The sequence below is a fragment of the Tamandua tetradactyla genome, chromosome 10 (assembly GCF_023851605.1).
Source record: "Tamandua tetradactyla isolate mTamTet1 chromosome 10, mTamTet1.pri, whole genome shotgun sequence".
Classification (NCBI taxonomy): Eukaryota; Metazoa; Chordata; class Mammalia; order Pilosa; family Myrmecophagidae; genus Tamandua; species Tamandua tetradactyla.
The window spans coordinates 109,472,528-109,491,858 of NC_135336.1; the positions used below are offsets into that span (position 1 = coordinate 109,472,528).

At 35.4% G+C, this 19,331-nt stretch overlaps 1 protein-coding gene, 1 long non-coding RNA gene and 1 pseudogene across 39 annotated transcripts in view; 1 reads left to right on the forward strand and 2 right to left on the reverse strand.

Moving 5' to 3' along the window:
- Positions 1-19,331, forward strand: part of LOC143648798 (uncharacterized) — a 303,168-nt gene that overhangs the window by 209,526 nt on the left and 74,311 nt on the right. For 37 of the 38 annotated variants that reach the window (XR_013158774.1, XR_013158773.1, XR_013158789.1 and 34 more), the window contains one exon: positions 18,961-19,006. The exons of the other annotated variant lie outside the window; for it this stretch is intronic. The gene's annotated coding sequence lies outside the window, so the exon portion shown is untranslated. The remainder of the gene's footprint in view (positions 1-18,960; positions 19,007-19,331) is intronic. 38 annotated transcript variants of the gene reach the window in all.
- On the reverse strand, positions 168-17,241 carry LOC143648800 (uncharacterized). The gene is made up of 4 exons (XR_013158819.1): positions 17,088-17,241; positions 16,168-16,312; positions 11,317-11,542; positions 168-391 (listed from the first exon to the last, which is right to left on the reverse strand). It is a non-coding gene; the product is annotated as an uncharacterized LOC143648800 (long non-coding RNA).
- LOC143648883 (olfactory receptor 14A16-like) lies at positions 11,632-13,746 on the reverse strand (annotated as a pseudogene).

Consider the following 19,331-nt stretch of genomic DNA (forward strand, 5'->3'; position numbering starts at 1 on the left):
ACATCAGTGTGATGATTCGGCCCCCCCTGAGCTCTACCAGTGGAGGAGGGGACAGGAGGAGAAGGGCCCGCACTGGGCTCGCAGGTCACTGCAGATGCTGGAGGGGCTCTGAGGCTTGTCTTCCTTGAAGGTGCAGATGGGAGAGTCTGCAGAGATGAGGGGCCGAAAGAGTCTTTGGTTTCTGACTTTCTTGTTTTTACACAACTTTTAATTGAATTTGAAGATGTTTATTGCATTCTGTTTTGGGTGGGAAAAACATAGCATGTACTTCACACAGCCTTGTGATGGGGTAAGAAGCAGGCATCTACTCCTCATCCATTTGTGGTCCCCCTTGACTCCTTCATGTTGTAGATCAGCTTTCAGTGATTCTGGAAGTTCTCTAACTGTGGCTCTGCCCATGGCACAGAATAGGAGCCTAATAAATGTTTTTTTTTAATTATAAACCTTAGCAAACAAACACACACACACCCTTGATATACAAACATTCTATACATGGTTATAATCAGTGGCTCACAGTGTCAACACATAGTTGTGTATTCATTATCATAATCATTTTCTTGAATACTTGCATCTTTCCAGTGAAAGAAATAAAAAAGAAAAAACTCATACATACCATACCCCTTACCCCTCCCTCTCAATGACCACTAGTATTTCAATCTACTCAATTTCTTTAAACCTTTTTTCATATTATTTATTATTTTTTATCCATATGTTTTACTCATCTGTCCATATTGTAGATAAAAAAAGCATCAGATACAAGGTTTTCACAGTCATGCAGTCACATCATAAAAGCCGTATCATTATACAATTATCTTCAAAAAACATGACTATATGGGGCGGGCCGCGGTGGCTCAGCGGGCAAAGTGCTTGCCTGCTATGCCGGAGGACCTCGGTTCGATTCCCGGCCCCAGCCCATGTAACAAAAACGGAGAAACAGAATACAATAAAAACAAGAAAATGTTTAAAAAATGTTTCCCTTTCTTCCTTCCTTCCTTCCTTCCTTCTCTCTGTCTTTCCTTTAAAAAAAAAAAAAAAAAAAAAACATGACTATAGAACACAGCTTTACAGTTTCAGGTACTTCCTTCTAGCCACTCTAATACACCACAAACTAAAAAGGGGATATCTATATAATGCATAAGAATAACCTCCAGGATAACCTCTTGACTCTGTTTGAAATCTCTCAGCTCCTGACACTTATTTTGTCTCATTTCTCTTCCCCTTTTTGGTCGAGAAGGTTTTCTCAATCCCTTGATGCCAGGTCCCAGCTCATGCCAGGATTTCTGTCCCATGTTGCCAAGGAGATTTACACCCCTGGGAATCATGTTCCACATAGGAAGGGAGGGCAGTGAGTTCACCTGCCAAGTTGACTGAAAGAGAGAGAGGGCATATCTGAGAAAGAGGTTCTCTGGGGGTGACTTTCAGGCATTATTTTAAGTAGGCTTAGCTTATCCTTTGCAGGGATATGTTTCATAGGGGCAAACCCCAAGATCAAGGTCTCAGTCTATGGATTTGGTTGTCCCCACTGCTTGTGAGAATATCAGGAATTCTCCACATGGGTATGTTCAGTATTTCCCCATTTCTTCCCATTTCCTCAAGGGGACTTTGCAAATACTTCCTTGTTCACTATTCAAATCACTCTGAGATTTCTTGGGACATCACATTAACCTGGACAAACCAACAAAATCTCATACCCTATTCAAGTTTCATGTATTTATGGTGTTCCATTAAACTGACCATACAAGTTAAATTAGGACATGAATTAGTCAAAATATAAATTTTGTACCAAATAAACATTTCATCCTTTAGTCTCACACAGAAGTTGAAGTTTCAAAATATGGATGGCAATCCATTTTCATCACCCTGCAATACTGACATTCCTTTGTTCTCTCTCATGCAAAATATTTTATAATTTGTACATTTAGTTACCATCATTGTCCATTCTAGGCATTCCTAGGTTATACCATCTCAGTTTTTATCATCTATCTTTCCTTTTGGTTTCATACCTGCCCCAGCCCTTCTCCCTCTATCATACTCACATTCAGCTTCATTCAGTGTACTTACATTATTGTGCTACAATCAGTACTGTGTCATGCATTTCTGAATTTTTACAATCAGTCCTGTTGTACAATCTGTATCCCTTCAGCACCAGTTACCTAATTTCTACCCTATTTCTATCTCCTGATAACCTCTGTTCTTAACGGAAATTCTCCAAGTTCACTCATTAATGTTAATTCATATCTGTGAGACCATACAGTATTTGTCTTTTGTCTCTGGCTAATTTCATTCAGCATAATGTCCTCAAGGTCCATCCACACTGTTCCATGCTTCATGACGTTATTCTGTCCTACAGCTGAGTAGTATTCCATCATATGTATATGCCACAGCTTGTTTCACCACTCATCCATTGATGGACATTTGGGCTGTCTCCATCTCTTGGCAATTGTAAATAATGCTGCTATAAACAAAGGTGCGCAAATGTCCATTTGTGTCCTTGCCCTCATGTCCTCTGAATAGATACTTAGCAATGGGATTGCTGGATCAGATGGCAAATCTATGCTTAGCTTCCTGAAGAAACACCAAACTGCCTTCCACAGCAGTTGTACCATTTTACATTCCCACCAACAGTGAACAAGTGTGCCTCTTTCTCCACATCCTCTCCAGCACTTGTCATTTTCTGTTTCATTGATAATGGCCATTCTAGTGGATATGAGATGATATCTTATTGTGGTTTTGATGTGCATTTCCCTAATGCCAGTGAAGTTGAGCATCTTTTCACGTGCCTTTTAGTCATTTGTATTTCCTCTTCTGAGAAGTGTCTATTTATGTCTTTTGCCCATTTTGTAATTGTGTTGTTTGTCTTTTCGTTGTTGAGTTGAAGAATCTCTTTATATATTCTGGATACTAAATCTCAATCTGATATGTGATTTCCAAGTAGTCTCCCATTGCATACGCTGCCTTTTTACTTTGTTGACAAAGTTCTTTGATGCACCAAAGTGTCTAATTTTGAAGAGTTCCCATTTATCAATTTGTTTCTTCAATGCTCATACTCTGGGTGTAAGATCTAGGAAACCACCTCCTGTTACAAGTTTTATAAGATATTCCCCTACATTTTCTTCTAAGTTTTATGGTCTTAGCTCTAATGTTCAGGTCTTTGATCCATTTTGAGTTAATTTTTGTATAAGGTGTGAGATATGGATCCTCTTTCATTCTTTTGCATGTGGATACCCAGTTCTCCAAGCACCATTTATTGAAGAGGCTGCCCTGTCCCAGGTGGATTGGCTTGACCACCTTATCAAAGATCAATTGTCCATGGATAAGGGAGTCTATATTTGAACACTCTATTCAATTCCATTGATCAGTATATCTATCTTTATGCCAGTACTATGCTGTTTTTTTTCTCTCTTTTTTTATTAATTAACGGAAAAAAAGAAATTAACCCAACATTTAGAAATCATACCTCTCCACATACGCAATCAGTAACTCTTAACATCATCACACAGATGCATGACCATCGCCTCCCAGCACACCTGCATCAGTCTAGAAGAACCAGCAACACAAAAGAAAAAGACACAGAATGCTAACATAGAGAAAAGAAACAAAAGTAACAACAATAGCAAAAAAAAAAACAACCTATAGCTCAGATGCAGCTTCATTCAGTGTTTTAACATGATTACTTTACAATTAGGTATTATTGTGCTGTCCATTTTTGAGTTTTTGTATCTAGTCCTGTTGCACAGTCTGTATCCCTTCAGCTCCAATTACCCATTATCTTACCCTGTTTCTAACTCCTACTGGACTCTGTTACCAGTGACATATTTCAAGTTTATTCTCGAATGTCCGTTCACATCAGTGGGACCATACAGTATTTGTCCTTTAGTTTTTGGCTAGACTCACTCAGCATAACGTTCTCTAGGTCCATCCATGTTATTATATGCTTCATAAGTTTATCCTGTCTTAAAGCTGCATAATATTCCATCCTATGTATATACCACAGTTTGTTTAGCCACTCGTCTGTTGATGGACATTTTGGCTGTTTCCATCTCTTTGCAATTGTAAATAACGCTGCTATAAACATTGGTGTGCAAAGGTCCGTTTGTGTCTTTGCCCTTAAGTCCTTTGAGTAGATACCCAGCAATGGTATTGCTGGGTCGTATGGCAATTCTATATTCAGCTTTTTGAGGAACCGCCAAACTGCCTTCCACAGTGGTTGCACCATTTGACATTCCCACCAACAGTGGATAAGTGTGCCTCTTTCTCCGCATCCTCTCCAGCACTTGTCATTTTCTGTTTTGTTGATAATGGCCATTCTGGTGGGTGTGAGATGATATCTCATTGTGGTTTTGATTTGCATTTCTCTAATGGCCAGGGACATTGAGCATCTCTTCATGTGCCTTTTGGCCATTTGTATTTCCTCTTCTGAGAGGTGTCTGTTCAAGTCTTTTTCCCATTTTGTAATTGGGTTGGCTGTCTTTTTGTTGTTGAGTTGAACAATCTCTATAAATTCTGGATACTAGACCTTTATCTGATATGTTATTTCCAAATATTGTCTCCCATTGTGTAGGCTGTCTTTCTACTTTCTTGATGAAGTTCTTTGATGCACAAAAGTGTTTAATTTTGAGGAGCTCCCATTTATTTATTTCCTTCTTCAGTGCTCTTGCTTTAGGTTTAAGGTCCATAAAACCACCTCCAATTGTAAGTTTCATAAGATATCTCCCTACATTTTCCTCTAACTGTTTTATGGTCTTAGACCTAATGTTTAGATCTTTGATCCATTTTGAGTTAACTTTTGTATAGGGTGTGAGATACGGGTCTTCTTTCATTCTTTTGCATATGGATATCCAGTTCTCTAGGCACCATTTATTGAAGAGACTGTTCTGTCCCAGGTGAGTTGGCTTGATTGCCTTATCAAAAATCAAATGTCCATAGATGAGAGGGTCTATATCTGAGCACTCTATTCGATTCCATTGGTCGATATATCTATCTTTATGCCAATACCATGCTGTTTTGACTGCTGTGTCTTCATAATATGCCTTAAAGTCAGGCAGCGTGAGACCTCCAGCTTCGTTTTTTTTCCTCAAGATGTTTTTAGCAATTCGGGGCACCCTGCCCTTCCAGATAAATTTGTTTATTGGATTTTCTATTTCTGAGAAATAAGTTGTTGGGATTTTGATTGGTATTGCATTGAATCTGTAAATCAATTTAGGTAGGATTGACATCTTAACTATACTTAGTCTTCCAATCCATAAGCACAGTATGCCCTTCCATCTATTTAGGTCTTCTGTGATTTCTTTTAACAGTTTTTCTGTTTTCTTTATATAGGTTTTTTGTCTCTTTAGTTAAATTTATTCCTAGGTATTTTATTCTTTTAGTTGCAATTGTAAATGGGATTCATTTCTTGATTTCCCCCTCAGCTTGTTCATTACTAGTGTATAGAAATGCTACAGATTTTTGAATGTTGATCTTGTAACCTGCTACTTTGCTGTACTCATTTATTAGCTCTAGTAGTTTGGTTGTGGATTTTTCCGGGTTTTCGATGTATAGTATCATATCGTCTGCAAACAGTGATAGTTTTACTTCTTCCTTTCCAATTTTGATGCCTTGTATTTCTTTTTCTTGTCTAATTGCTCTGGCTAGAACCTCCAACACAATGTTGAATAATAGTGGTGATAGTGGACATCCTAGTCTTATTCCTGATCTTAGGGGGAAAGTTTTCAATTTTTCCCCATTGAGGATGATATTAGCTGTGGGTTTTTCATATATTCCCTCTATCATTTTAAGGAAGTTCCCTTGTATTCCTATCTTTTGAAGTGTTTTCAACAGGAAAGGATGTTGAATCTTGTCAAATGCCTTCTCTGCATCAATTGAGATGATCATGTGATTTTTCTGCTTTGATTTGTTGATATGGTGTATTACATTAATTGATTTTCTTATGTTGAACCATCCTTGCATACCTGGGATGAATCCTACTTGGTCATGATGTATAATTCTTTTAATGTGTTCTTGGATATGATTTGCTAGAATTTTATTGAGGATTTTTGCATCTATATTCATTAGAGAGATTGGTCTGTAGTTTTCTTTTTTTGTAATATCTTTGCCTGGTTTTGGTATGAGGGTGATGTTGACTTCATAGAGTAAATTAGGTAGTTTTCCCTCCACTTTGATTTTTTTGAAGAGTTTGAGGAGAGTTGGTACTAATTCTTTCTGGAATGTTTGATAGAATTCACATGTGAAGCCGTCTGGTCCTGGACTTTTCTTTTTAGCAAGTTTTTGAATGACTAATTCAATTTCTTTACTTGTGATTGGTTTGTTGAGGTCATCTATTTCTTCTTGAGTCAAAGTTGGTTGTTCATGTCTTTCCAGGAATCCATCCATTTCATCTAAATTGTTGTATTTATTAGTGTAAAGTTGTTCATAGTATCCTGTTATTACCTCCTTTATTTCTGTGAGGTCAGTAGTTATGTCTCCTCTTCCATTTCTGATCTTATTTATTTGCATCCTCTCTCTTCTTCTTTTTGTCAATCTTGCTAAGGGCCCATCAATCTTATTGATTTTCTCATAGAACCAACTTCTGGTCTTATTGATTTTCTCTATTGTTTTCGTGTTTTCAATTTCATTTATTTCTGCTCTAATCTTTGTTATTTCTTTCCTTTTGCTTGCTTTGGGATTAGTTTGCTGTTCTTTCTCCACTTCTTCCAAGTGGACAGTTAATTCCTGCATTTTTGCCTTTTCTTCTTTCTGATATAGGCATTTAGGGCAATAAATTTCCCTCCTAGCACTGCCTTTGCTGCGTTCCATAAGTTTTGATATGTTGTGTTTTCATTTTCATTTGCCTCGAGGTATTTACTAATTTCTCTTGCAATTTCTTCTTTGACCCACTTGTTGTTTAAGAGTGTGTTGTTGAGCCTCCACATATTTGTGAATTTTCTGGCACTCTGCCTATTATTGAAATCCAACTTCATTCCTTTATGATCCGAGAAAGTGTTGTGTATGATTTCAATCTTTTTAAATTTGTTAAGACTTGCTTTGTGACCGAGCATATGGTCTATCTTTGAGAATGATCCATGAGCACTTGAGAAAAAGGTGTATCCTGCTGTTGTGGGATGTAATGTCCTATAAATGTCTGTTAAGTCTAGCTCATTTTATAGTAATATTCAGATTCTCTATTTCTTTATTGATCCTCTGTCTAGATGTTCTGTCCATTGATGAGAGTGGTGAATTGAAATCTCCAACTATTATGGTATATGTGTCTATTTCCCTTTTCAGTGTTTGCAGTGTATTCCTCACGTATTTTGGGGCATTCTGGTTCAGTGCATAAATATTTATGATTGTTATGTCTTCTTGTTTAATTGTTCCTTTTATTACTATATAGTGTCCTTCTTTGTCTCTTTTAACTGCTTTTACATTTGAAGTCTAATGTGTTGGATATTAGTATAGCCACTCCTGCTCTTTTCTGGTTGTTATTTGGATGAAATATCTTCTCCCAACCTTTCACTTTCAACCTATGTTTATCTTTGGGTCTAAGATGTGTTTCCTGTAGACAGCATATAGAAGGATCCTGTTTTTTAATCCATTCTGCCAGTCTATGTCTTTTGATTGGGGAATTCAGTCCATTAGCATTTAGTGTTATTACTGTTTGGATAATATTTTCCTCAAACATTTTGCCTTTTGTATTATATATATCATATCTGAATTTCCTTCTTTCTACACTCTTCTCCATACCTCTCTCTTCTGTCTTTTCGTATCTGACTCTAGTGCTCCCTTTAGTATTTCTTGCAGAGCTGGTCTCTTGGTCACAGATTCTCTCAGTGACTTTTTTTCTGAGAATGTTTTAATTTCTCCCTCATTTTTGAAGGACAATTTTGCTGGATATAGGAGTCTTGGTTTACAGTTTTTCTCTTTTAGTAATTTAAATATATCATCCCACTGTCTTCTAGCTTCCATGGTTTCTGCTGAGAAATCTACACATAGTCTTATTGGGTTTCCCTTGTATGTGATGGATTGTTTTTCTCTTGCTGCTTTCAAGATCCTCTCTTGTTGTTCAAGATCCTCTCTTTCTCTTTGACCTCTGATATTCTAACTAGTAAGTGTCTTGGAAAACTGCCTCCAATTATAAGATTTATAAGCTATTTCCCTATATGGCTGGTGGCACATCAGTTAGCCCCACTCTATTTGAATAAACTTCCTCTACAGTTGAAAACCATCATGTTTTGGGCAAATCCACTTATACCCATTTTGAATTTCTGGGAGAAAGGTGGTAAGCTTCTCTATAGTTTTTTAGGATGACTCTCAGGTTTTCCAGCAGCACTCTCTTGGTAGTGGCTTAGCCTTTCTATTGTGAGTGATTGCCACTGGTTTGTTGTAACAGAGCAAGGACATAAAGATTTTCTGCTTAGTGAAGGAGCTCGCAATGGCTGCCACTGCCTTTAAAACAAGTAGGCCATCTTTGGTCAACTGTGTCAAATTGTTTTGACAAATCAAGACACTGATTGTGTTCTCTGTCCAAGAAGCTTCCCGAGCACCCCAGTCCATGTTCTGCTTTTCGTGGGAAACAGGTCAATAGGATCAGGGAGCCCAAGGCTGGAGCTGATATCAACCAGCCTTTAAATTTTGAAAGGGAATTGTGCATTCCTGTGTCCATTCTATGGGATCGTTTCCATTTCCCTTCAGAGCCAAATTTAAGGGTTTAGTTATTAATCCAAGTAGGGTATCTATAGTTGACAGTATCCTTCTATGCTTAATCCTCTGAGTTTATTTTGGTTTTTTTGGAGGGGGGCAAGCTGGCTACTTGCCAGGGGATCTAACCTGTAAAAATTCCCTTGTGGTGTTTTAATCCTTGAACATTTCTGGACAAGTTCTGTCCAAAAAGATTTAGGGTATTTAAAAATCTCATAAAAACCAACAATGTTGCTGTTTTATCCCTGTGTCAGGTTCTTCTTACGTAAGTGCAAACAGTTTATAGTTAATGGTATGCAATAAAAGTCATCCTGTAAATCTACACCACAGATATTATTGATGAGAGTATATGGATTAAGAACTATAGGGAGTATAACTTCAACTAGTTATGGTTCTTTGCTCTTGAACAAATCTGTAATTCTGAGTTTCTTGTTTCATTTGTTTTGATTACAAAAATCTCTTAATCAGCAGCAAAATATGTTCTCTGTAGATATCGTCTTAAACCTGGTGAGATAATGCCCAGCTGCATGACTCCCTGCACATCTTTGGCTTTTTTTCAAGGATTTCTTCATGGCCTTAACTCAGGCCTAAGATTCCTGCTCACAGAGTCAGAACTTGCAAATTCATTTCACCAGGTGAGAGAGAGAGAGAAACTTGCCAAGAAATTTGTAAGTCAGTTAAACTTTTCCAATTTGGTACTGCTGCAGATATGGGAAAAGGCAGCCATTAGCAACTTCAGTCTTTCCCACAAGAGGGGCCGATTCCTTTGACATGCAACTAAGTCCTAAATCTACCAGAAAATTTATTAATTTCTTACTTAACCTGAAATGAGTCCTGAGGTTCAGCATCAGATAATTTCTCACTAGTAAAAGGATCACCTGGATCCTGTTACTACAGGTTACTATTATTGTCTTTTGGTAGCTTAAGGGGTTGGGTTGCTGGGTCTCCATTGTTTTTCTCCCTCATAGTAAAGATATTGTTTGGAATTTAATGGAATCCTTGGGACACCACCAACAGTCTTACCCTTGATGTATTTTGTTAGGCTTTCCCCATCTTGGATATTGAGAGTAGCCAAAATTGACAGGCATTTTTCCTAGATAAACTTGGAAGTTTGATAGCTAAGTGGCATGCTGATTTTGCTGTTTTCATGAGTAGATTCATGATGATGAAAAATTTCTATAATTTCTTCAAAGGCAATTTCTATAATCTCCAATTATGATTTACTTAACCTTCCTTCTAGCTTTTGCAATCACTGATGAAAGTCAGGGGCACTCTGGCAAATAAAGGGCTGATTTACCCTGTGCTGGTTTATTGGGTCTTCTGGGATTATATTAGTAAATTTATGGTAAGCTTAGAACAATCATTTTTAAAACTTTGATGGACTATCATCTGGCTTTTGGATAACTTCTTTGACTTTATTTAAGCTATTTTATTTAGACACTCCATTTCTTAGACTCACAATTTTGCATGCTTTACAGTGATCTAATTTTATCTTGTTGACTTGTTCATTTGGATTCTAATAAAGGTTTACTTGTGAAATAGTCTGAATTTCAAGGGTGTGTATTGGATTTTCTGGTCTATTATTGCTTGAAGAATCAGCATAATAATGAGCTTTGTCAATTACAGTTCTCCTTTATTATGATGTTAATAGCCCATTTAATAAAGTTTGTATATCAGCCTGCTTAAGATTATGCATTTCAAAAATTGAGTTAAACAGACTTTCCATTTTCTCGGTATCCTCTTGAAAACTGGGAATCCAGCTGTTCCAATTGATGTAGAGAAATGAGTCTGTACATACATTTATCCCCTAGGTAGGCTCTGCTATTCCAGCTGGAGAAGGGACTGTCTCAGAATTTGCCCCCCAGAAATAAAGACACCTTGCCAAAAAGCATAGCACTCCAGATATGAGGAGGGAAAGCCATTTCAGGGGAGTTCCTAGGCATCAGGAGCTTGTCTTCTGCCATTCAACAAGGTGCCAAACAGAGAGGAAGAGAAGTGAGTGGTGAAATCTTAGACTCTGGTGGGAATTGAAAGGGAAATGGCAGGCTCTAGCATGAGGAAGAAAGGAAGCATGAGAGACACAAGTCTTGGCCTAGAAATTGCAGCCACTAATTTTTCCACTTGGAGGCTGGAAACCTCAGTAAAGTCTTTCTCACCCTGCAGGCATGGCCCTTCTTTATTTCTTCTGGAGCAGTAAGGTCTGGACCTTTCAAGGACAGTCTAGGGGCATGGCTGGTGGGTAAAATGCCATGCCTGAAACATTTTCAACCCATTTGTTGATTCTTTCACAAAATAAATCTAGTTGCAAAATAACATTATATTCTATTGATGCTGGTCTGGCCATCCTATAATTCATACTGAGGCCAAATTACTTCACATGAATATTTCATGCTTCTCTGTCATGGATTCATGTCTTAACTGCTTCCAATGGTTTAGGGATGTAATTTAAAGGATGATCTTTCTCATTTTCCTTAGATTTCTCACTCATGTTGCTTCCCATTCTGTATATATTTTAAGCACTTTTAGATCACTTTTGAGACAAAACAGGGCAAAACATGTTCAAACCAAAAACTACAAGAGTGAAAAACAAAGCTTGGAGGAAACCTTAGTTGGTTATAGAGCTAAGACACATGACTATCTTACCTCAGTGGTCCAAGAATCCACCAAGCAGCACATTGTTCAGGCATGCTTCCTGTTGGGTCCCAAATTGTAGATGGGGCATAACCAAATCTGGGTTCAGGGCTGGGCATGGTCAATGAAAGTCACACAAAACAGGGCTGAGGAGGCAAAATGGTTTATGCACAGCAGCAGGAGCACACGGGAGATTTTCATCCTAGAACTGCCACCCCAAAGTGATTTTTTCAATTGGCTTTTATACATATCAGGGAGAAAGAAAGAAAATCATCTTAGTTAGCAGGTAACAGAATCTGGAGAACATCAGTAGGTTTTTTATCTCAGTTATTCACTGCCTTCTTTAGGATTTACATCCTCTGTGATTACTGAAAGAGGTGCTACCATGTCTAAGGCAATAGAAGAAAGCTTATTCAAATCTGGGGGCAGACATTACATTTAAATATTGCTCCTTTGTGAGACTAAGAACTCACATGTTTATGATTATTTCAACCAAATATTTCATGTAATTGAAGAATAAAACATGTATACAATAGTAGAAGATGACTGAAGAGATAAGGTATCTAGTAGGATGCCAATCATTAGCCATTGAAACAAAATTTTGATGATTAAGGAGAATCCTCAAGTATAGCCAAAGGGAAAGAAAAAATGTAAGAGTAGTTTTACTGAAAAAGTACAACAATGGTTTTAACATTTTTACATATATATATTATATTATATTATTATATAAGACGTCAATGAAGTATAAGTATGTTGGGATAAAAATGAAGCATGACCCAAACTAATATTAATTTCATTATGATGGTTGAATCATAGTTCCTCTAGGGACCTAGGTTTTGATAACTTTCTCTGGCAAACTTTATTTAACATCCATTTTCCTATTATTTCATAAAAAACCTTAAATTAATATATAAAAAGACAGATAGCACTCCATAAGTTGAATGAGTGAGTAGATCACCGAACTTAATTTTGAAGCAACTTATCCCCCACAATGGTATGACTGATTATCTATCTATCTATCTATCTATCTATCTATCTATCTATCTATCTATCTATCTATCTATCTATCTTGCTATCTGACATCTTATATAGGGAAGAAATAAGTATGAGACAAAGAATTATACAACTTTAGTAATTTGAATAGGTGAAATAATATGGGAATAGAAGCATTAGGAAGTTTTCTGTTTATTTGTTTTGTTTTGTTTTGTTTTGGGTAATAGATGATAATGTGTGGCAATGCTTTCTTACCAAACATGCTTCCTTGTACCATATAAAATTAGCTAGAATTCAGTTTATGAATACCACATAAGAAGGGGGTTAGAAAAATGGATCCATTATTATAGAAATAGTGGAAATTTAATAATATGAGAAAAAAGCAACTTGTCTACACAATAAAAATTCTTAATAAATTGCTCTTCTTTTTTCTTTAAAATATTTACTTGTGGAAGTTGGCAGAAAACTACATAAATGATATTTGTAAATTTTATCTGCTAATGAAAGAAAAGACATACATCTTTTATTTCTGATGAGCTTTCCCTCATTTAACATGCCCAAATTCATATTAAAGGCCTTGTTTCTTAGGCTTTATATGATAGGATTCAAGGAACACAGTCTAGAACATGGAAATTACAAGGTCAGAAATAGAAGGGTACCCTGAAGCTGGCTTTCAGTAAGCAATGAAGCCAGTAGATTGAAATAATGCAATGACCATCAGGTGTGGAAGACAACTGGTGTAGGCTTTTGACTGGCCTTCTGTCAATGGAATTTCCTTAACAGTCAAGAAGACTTAGGGAATGAAAATGAAAATAAAACAATAGCAATGCGAAATGACAGTGATAAGGATGGGCAAAATTTCTCTCATTAACTTTTCTGAACAAGAAATAGCTAGTAAATGAAGGATGTCACAGAAGAAGTAATGAACCATGTTGGACCCACAGACAGATTAAGAGAAGGTACCACCCATGTACATCATGGCAGTCACACTCCACCCACCCAAGACACAGCTGCCATCTGCACACATGCCCATGTTCATGATGATTTCACAGTGCAGAGGATGGCAGATGGCAGCATAGTGGTCAAAGGACATCACCATGAGGAGGACAGCTGTACAATTGCAAATAAAACCATCAGAAAAGTCTGGGTGATATATTCAAGGAGGCAGGTGGCATTAGTATGTGTCAAGGAGTTGATAAAAGATTTGGAGACTGTGATTGAAATGAGGCAGAGATGCAATAAGGATACATTCTTCAGGAAGAAGTACACAGGGGTGTGAAGATGCTGATCAAATTTTGTGATCACGATAATGAGAACATTCCCTTTCAGGGCATACAAGTAAATGAATGAGGAGAGCAGTGAATGCAAAAGGAACATATTTTAATTGATAGAAAATCCCATGAGGATAAATTAGGACCTAGCTATCCTATTTCTCTTTACTGAAGACATAATAATGATACACAATCAATAAACAGAAAAGAGAGAAGAATAAAATACTCACAAAATCAAGACTTTCAATATTAAACATAAATGGATGTATACATATGGTAGAGTCATGTTCAAATTACTAAATATTATCTCCATCTATATCCTTTTCAGTCTATTACTCATCAATCATTCCCATGTAAAGTGTTTTATTTAAACAATTTAATTTCAGTTCACATATATATGACACTAAAATATTGTTCAAATATACTTCTGAAAGGTAAATTCTGAAAAATTTCTACCATTCTTTGCAAAATCCTTCCAACACTCTAGGTAAATTGAAATTGCCTATTAACTGCTAAATTGTGCCCTACATCCTGTTCCATGACAAATATAATTTCATTTTCTACAAAGCTTCAGAGAATTTGAGAAGAAAATGATTCTGAGAAGAAAAACAACCTGAACTATTTATTATTGAAAATTTTCGTCTTCTATATAAAATCTTTACCACACTTGTCTCTAGAGAACATTCAGTTTAGAGCTGTTTACAAATTTCAAAATTTAAATAAAGAACTTAGCTAATGGTTGGCTTGTTTTCTTAGAGTTCCAAATGGCGCATATCCTGGTTAACGTAGGTATCAAATATACGAGCTACATTTTATAACCTCACATTCTCCTAATTATTTACTTTTTAAATTTCCATTCTTTGCATTCCCTCACATCTATTAAGTTCAATAATTATGTATTGACCATAAGCTCAATTTCTGTGTTTCTTTCTATTAACATTTCAACTATTAAAATGCATGGCAGTGGGTGCAAGAGTAGTTCAGTGGTAGATTTCCTGCCTGCCATGCAGGAGATCCAGGTTTGATTCCCGGCCCATGCACATCCCAAACAAACAAACAAGGAAACAAACAAATGAAAAATGAAGCAAACAAAAATACAGCAAATGGTGCTGCAATAAGGGGAAATGCACATAGAAAAGGAATGAAATGTGACTCCCACCATACAACATACAAAAAAAATTGCATGGTATTGTCTACTGCACATCTGAAATATAGCAAATATTATTTGAACAATTTTCATGTCAGTCACACAGCTACTTGCACATCCTCATGTTCCTCTATCCTTTCCATAAGATTCATACAAATTATATAGCAAGGGATAAGGGATGACAAAGACATAGAGTTGAATTCAGATAGCATCAGCATAAAAAATTCAGCAGTTGCTGATAACTCCTACAGTGACAGGTTGATGTTTTCTAGTTACACAAATTATATTCTTTAAACTTCCTTTAAATTATTTCCTTAATGGATATTATTTTTCAAACTTTTCTCTTTAATATTCAATTTCTCTATTCAATAGCTTACTCTTTAGAAATGCACCTCAACTATTCTTCCACCATTTAAAGGCACAGTTTTACTTCTGATATAGAATTTGTGCAGAGCAAGTATTCATTCTAATTTTCTGAAGTAGTTTTTACCATTACTCATTAAAGGTTTTCTCCACTTTTTAATTTTTTTCCTTTGTGGCTTTAATACTATAGGCATTTAGCTTTTCTTCTATTTTCTGCAATGCTTATTTCCTTTGATTTTTATTTTGCCACTATTAATTTGCTTTTGGTGTCTGCCTTTAAATAACATTTTAAAATGTCATTAAATAAGTATAATTAAAGAAATTGGGTAAAATTGTACAAAATATGATGGGAAAGCATTATCAATTCTAAATAAGGATAATGCAAATTGTCAGGAAAACAAACATAAAAAATCATATGAAATGGAAGCATCATAAGCATACACAGGAATGTACAAGTCACAGAAAAGTAAATTCTTTTTCACTAAAAATAAAACCCCCAAATTAAATAACAATGGAATGCTTTTGTGTATATGACACTGGAAAAAATTTGAAGAATCTCTTGTCACTATTTGCTTTTACAGATAGGGGAGCAACCAAAGGATTCACTTTTGCTGGCAAGTCAGAGGCCAGTAGGTCCCTTTGATCTGGCAGTAATCCTTCTCCCACCACTACAGAGAAGCCTTGATGAGGGGGCCTCTGGGGAACTGCCAGCTGTGCAAAATCCACCCAGGTCTGCCTTTAGGAGCTTATCAGAATCTATTTCCCAGTCTGTTTCCACATAGCTCTTCATATGTACTTTTTTAGCCTAATTTTCATCAATTACAATTGTTGAGAATTTTCTTCATTGGCCTTGAAGATCCTAATCTTTTCTCTGAATCTCCCCATTTGACAGCATCTTCAGAGCTTGTCTCAGCTGCACAGATATTCCTTCACCTGAGCTTCCAACAGAGCCTCAATTTGAATTCACCAGAGCTTTGTTCGCAGAGCATTCTTTGTACAGTGTTGTCAAATTCAAGCCTAGATAATTTCCCTCCTTTCTCCTATAGTAACTAGCTTTGGAATTTTATTTCATGGGCATATATTGCTTACCTCCCTTTTTTGTTGAGTCACCTATACTTGATATTTCTTTCCCCAGATGAGCACACTCCACTGCAAATTGCTTCCCATGTTCATCACCTTATATAGAATGGCAGACAAGGAAGGCTGTGTGTCCAGTTCTACAGAGGCATGAGATCTGTAACATAATGACATATGTCCAAATTTTACATATATAAATTTTTCATCACTATACCTTTTGTATTCTTTCTGTTGCACTTAAGTTATAATTCTATTACTTTATCACTATTTTATGTCAAAATTTTATGCTCACATAGATATAATTTTGAAGGACATGACTATAATACTTGTTGGTGTAAATAGAAAGTAAGATCAAATTTCTTAACAAAGAGTTAGAGTAATGCAGTCACTTCATCTCACCCCAACCATAATCCAGCTTAAGTATGATAAGGCACATATTAGTCCTTAAAACAAAACATATATATCTATTTTTTTTCTCCCAGAAATTAGCATGTGAAACCATTTGGATTAAGTTGTGGATGCCAAGTTTTCATTTTACCTTTATCATTTTGATGAATAATAAAACTAAGATTGCCTGTTATATTCTAATCATTTGTTTATCACCATTCTGGATGATCAGTGTATAGGAAATATTGTTTTTGATGTATAGTATAATTTGTGTTCCTCCCAAGTAATCAGATTTTCAGTCTTTTTACTTTACTTGTTTCTTTTTTAGTAAATCATACGCTCTTTTTTTGCAAACATGCCATTAAAACAGTACTTCTTTTACTTTCTCTGTTTTCCTTTTTTTATTTTTGTTCCAAAAACAAGTCAAGAGGGAGAATTAGCATAAACTTTTTCTTTTACTGAATAGCAATTGAGACATAAACCCAATTCCAAATGATTAAAGAATTTAAATATTTAGGATCTAACTAATGAAAGAATTCACTCACTTTAGCATGTGCCCTCTGTGGAACAGTGGAGAATGATGTGGATGTGTGTGGGGGCATTGTCCAGAAACCCAGGGGTGACAGGCTTTGTCCAGAAACCCAGGGGGTGACAGGCATTGTCCAGAGGCCCAGGGGTGACAGGCATGAGGTGCTCACTGAACCTAACAGGATGAAAAGGGGCGTGAGCAGAGGATAGCACATGGGGCTGCGCTGTCCCGATTGTGTGAGACCATGCTGGGTTCTCAAATGTTCCCAAGGTGAATTTTTCTGTTTCATTTCAGAGAATTATGTCTGAAAAATATCAGTAAATAATGCACAGAGACATCCATGAAGACTCTATAAATCGATTCAGTTTAGAGCGCAAGATATTAATTCTTTATGATATTAATTGATGATGACAATCAGCATTTTTGAGTGCCCATTGTAGGCACATGAATTACTGATGAAACCATGGAATAGTCCAGTGAATGCCTCTTTTAAAAAAATAACAGAGTGTGGATATTTTCACCTGATTTATCATAGTAAAAGTAAAGGCTGAAAAATCAGGGACAATCCACATAAATTTGAATATATTCTGTGTCTTGAATTTAATGCTTCAGAAATTGTTTAGTAGGGAAGATTAAAAATGGTGCAGCAAACCCTTTAAGCTAATTCCAACTTCTCACTTCAGCCATGATGTGCCCTATATGATATGCAATATGTCATAATTAAACTTATAATCAATATTAATAAATTGTAATAAAAAAGGCTTGTTTGAGAAATATTTTTCAGCATTCAGGAAAATATTCCTGCATTTCTTTAGGTCTTCAGCAAAAAAAAAAATCACAGATCATTTTGATCTCAGTATACATATACATATCTCTTCATAAAATTTAAAATATATAAAAAATGTGGATTTAATGTACTGAATTAATATCAATTTGATTTTAATCAAATAATTAATCAAAAACTTACAAGGAAATAATTTGACAGATTAAATGTATAAATTTTAGAAGTTATGTTAAGTAAAAAAATAATGAAACATTAATTTAAGATCAAATAAGGATGGACAAAATTTATATGTGGATGTAGATTTTAGTGTCTATAACATTTGAGAGCACGTTCACGTTAACCATGTATTTTTTCACACCACAGCTAAGTGAGCAGATGATTTAGACTGAAGAATAATAAATAGTAAATGAACATGTTTCTTTGCATATTGAACAACTAATTTACAGAAATCCCTATACTATATGCTTAGGTGAAAAAATATTTCACAAAAACTGGTGCAAACTTTATAGAATGTAAATAATATCTATCCTGATGAAAATCATATATTCATTCATTATGAAATATTTTTGTGGATCTAAAATATATTGAAAACTCTGAAATATTAAGTTGCAATAATTTCATAATATTTTATGATCAGTAAATGAAAACCTTGTAATTTCTAGAACAAATGATTCTGGGCAATAAACATTTACATACAACTGTATGATTATTTCAAGCAAATATTTAATATAATACAAGACTAAAATATGTATACAATAGTAGAAGGATGATTGGGAAAATAATGAGATGTCAAATAAAATGTCAACCATCAGCCATTGAAACAAATTTCCATGATTAAGTAGAATTCTCAAGTATGACCAAAATGAAAGCAAAAATATTAGTTTTATTCAAAAGGTACAAATACAGTTTTACATTTTTTATAATTACATATATTATTTTTGTATATGAGATATCAATGAACTATAGTTATGTTGCAATAAAAATCATCAGCCAAATTAATAACCATTTCACTATGACACTAGAATCATTAGTGCCTCTATTCCCAAAGGTTTTGATAACTTTCTCTGGAAAAATTGATTTGACACATTTTCTTCTCCTTTCACAGAAACAAATATATGAAAGGAAAGATAACATCCCATAATATGAATGAGGTAAGTGAGATCATTAAGTTTGATTTTGAAGCAATGTGTCCCCCAGAATGATATGTAAATAAGACATCCAATCCAGGGAATAAATAAAAATGAATCAGAAGATTGTAGATTTTAGTAAACTGAATTTGGTGAGATAATGAGAATAGATGCTTTGGAAAGATTTTTGTTTCTTTTGTTTTGCTTTGTGTAATAGTTGGTAGGGTGTGGTAGTGCTTTCTTAACAAACATGTTTCTTTACATAATGTAAAAATGGCTAGAATTGAGCTTATGAATACTACAAGAAAAGCTGATAGACAAAAGGATCCATAGTTACAGAAATGATGGA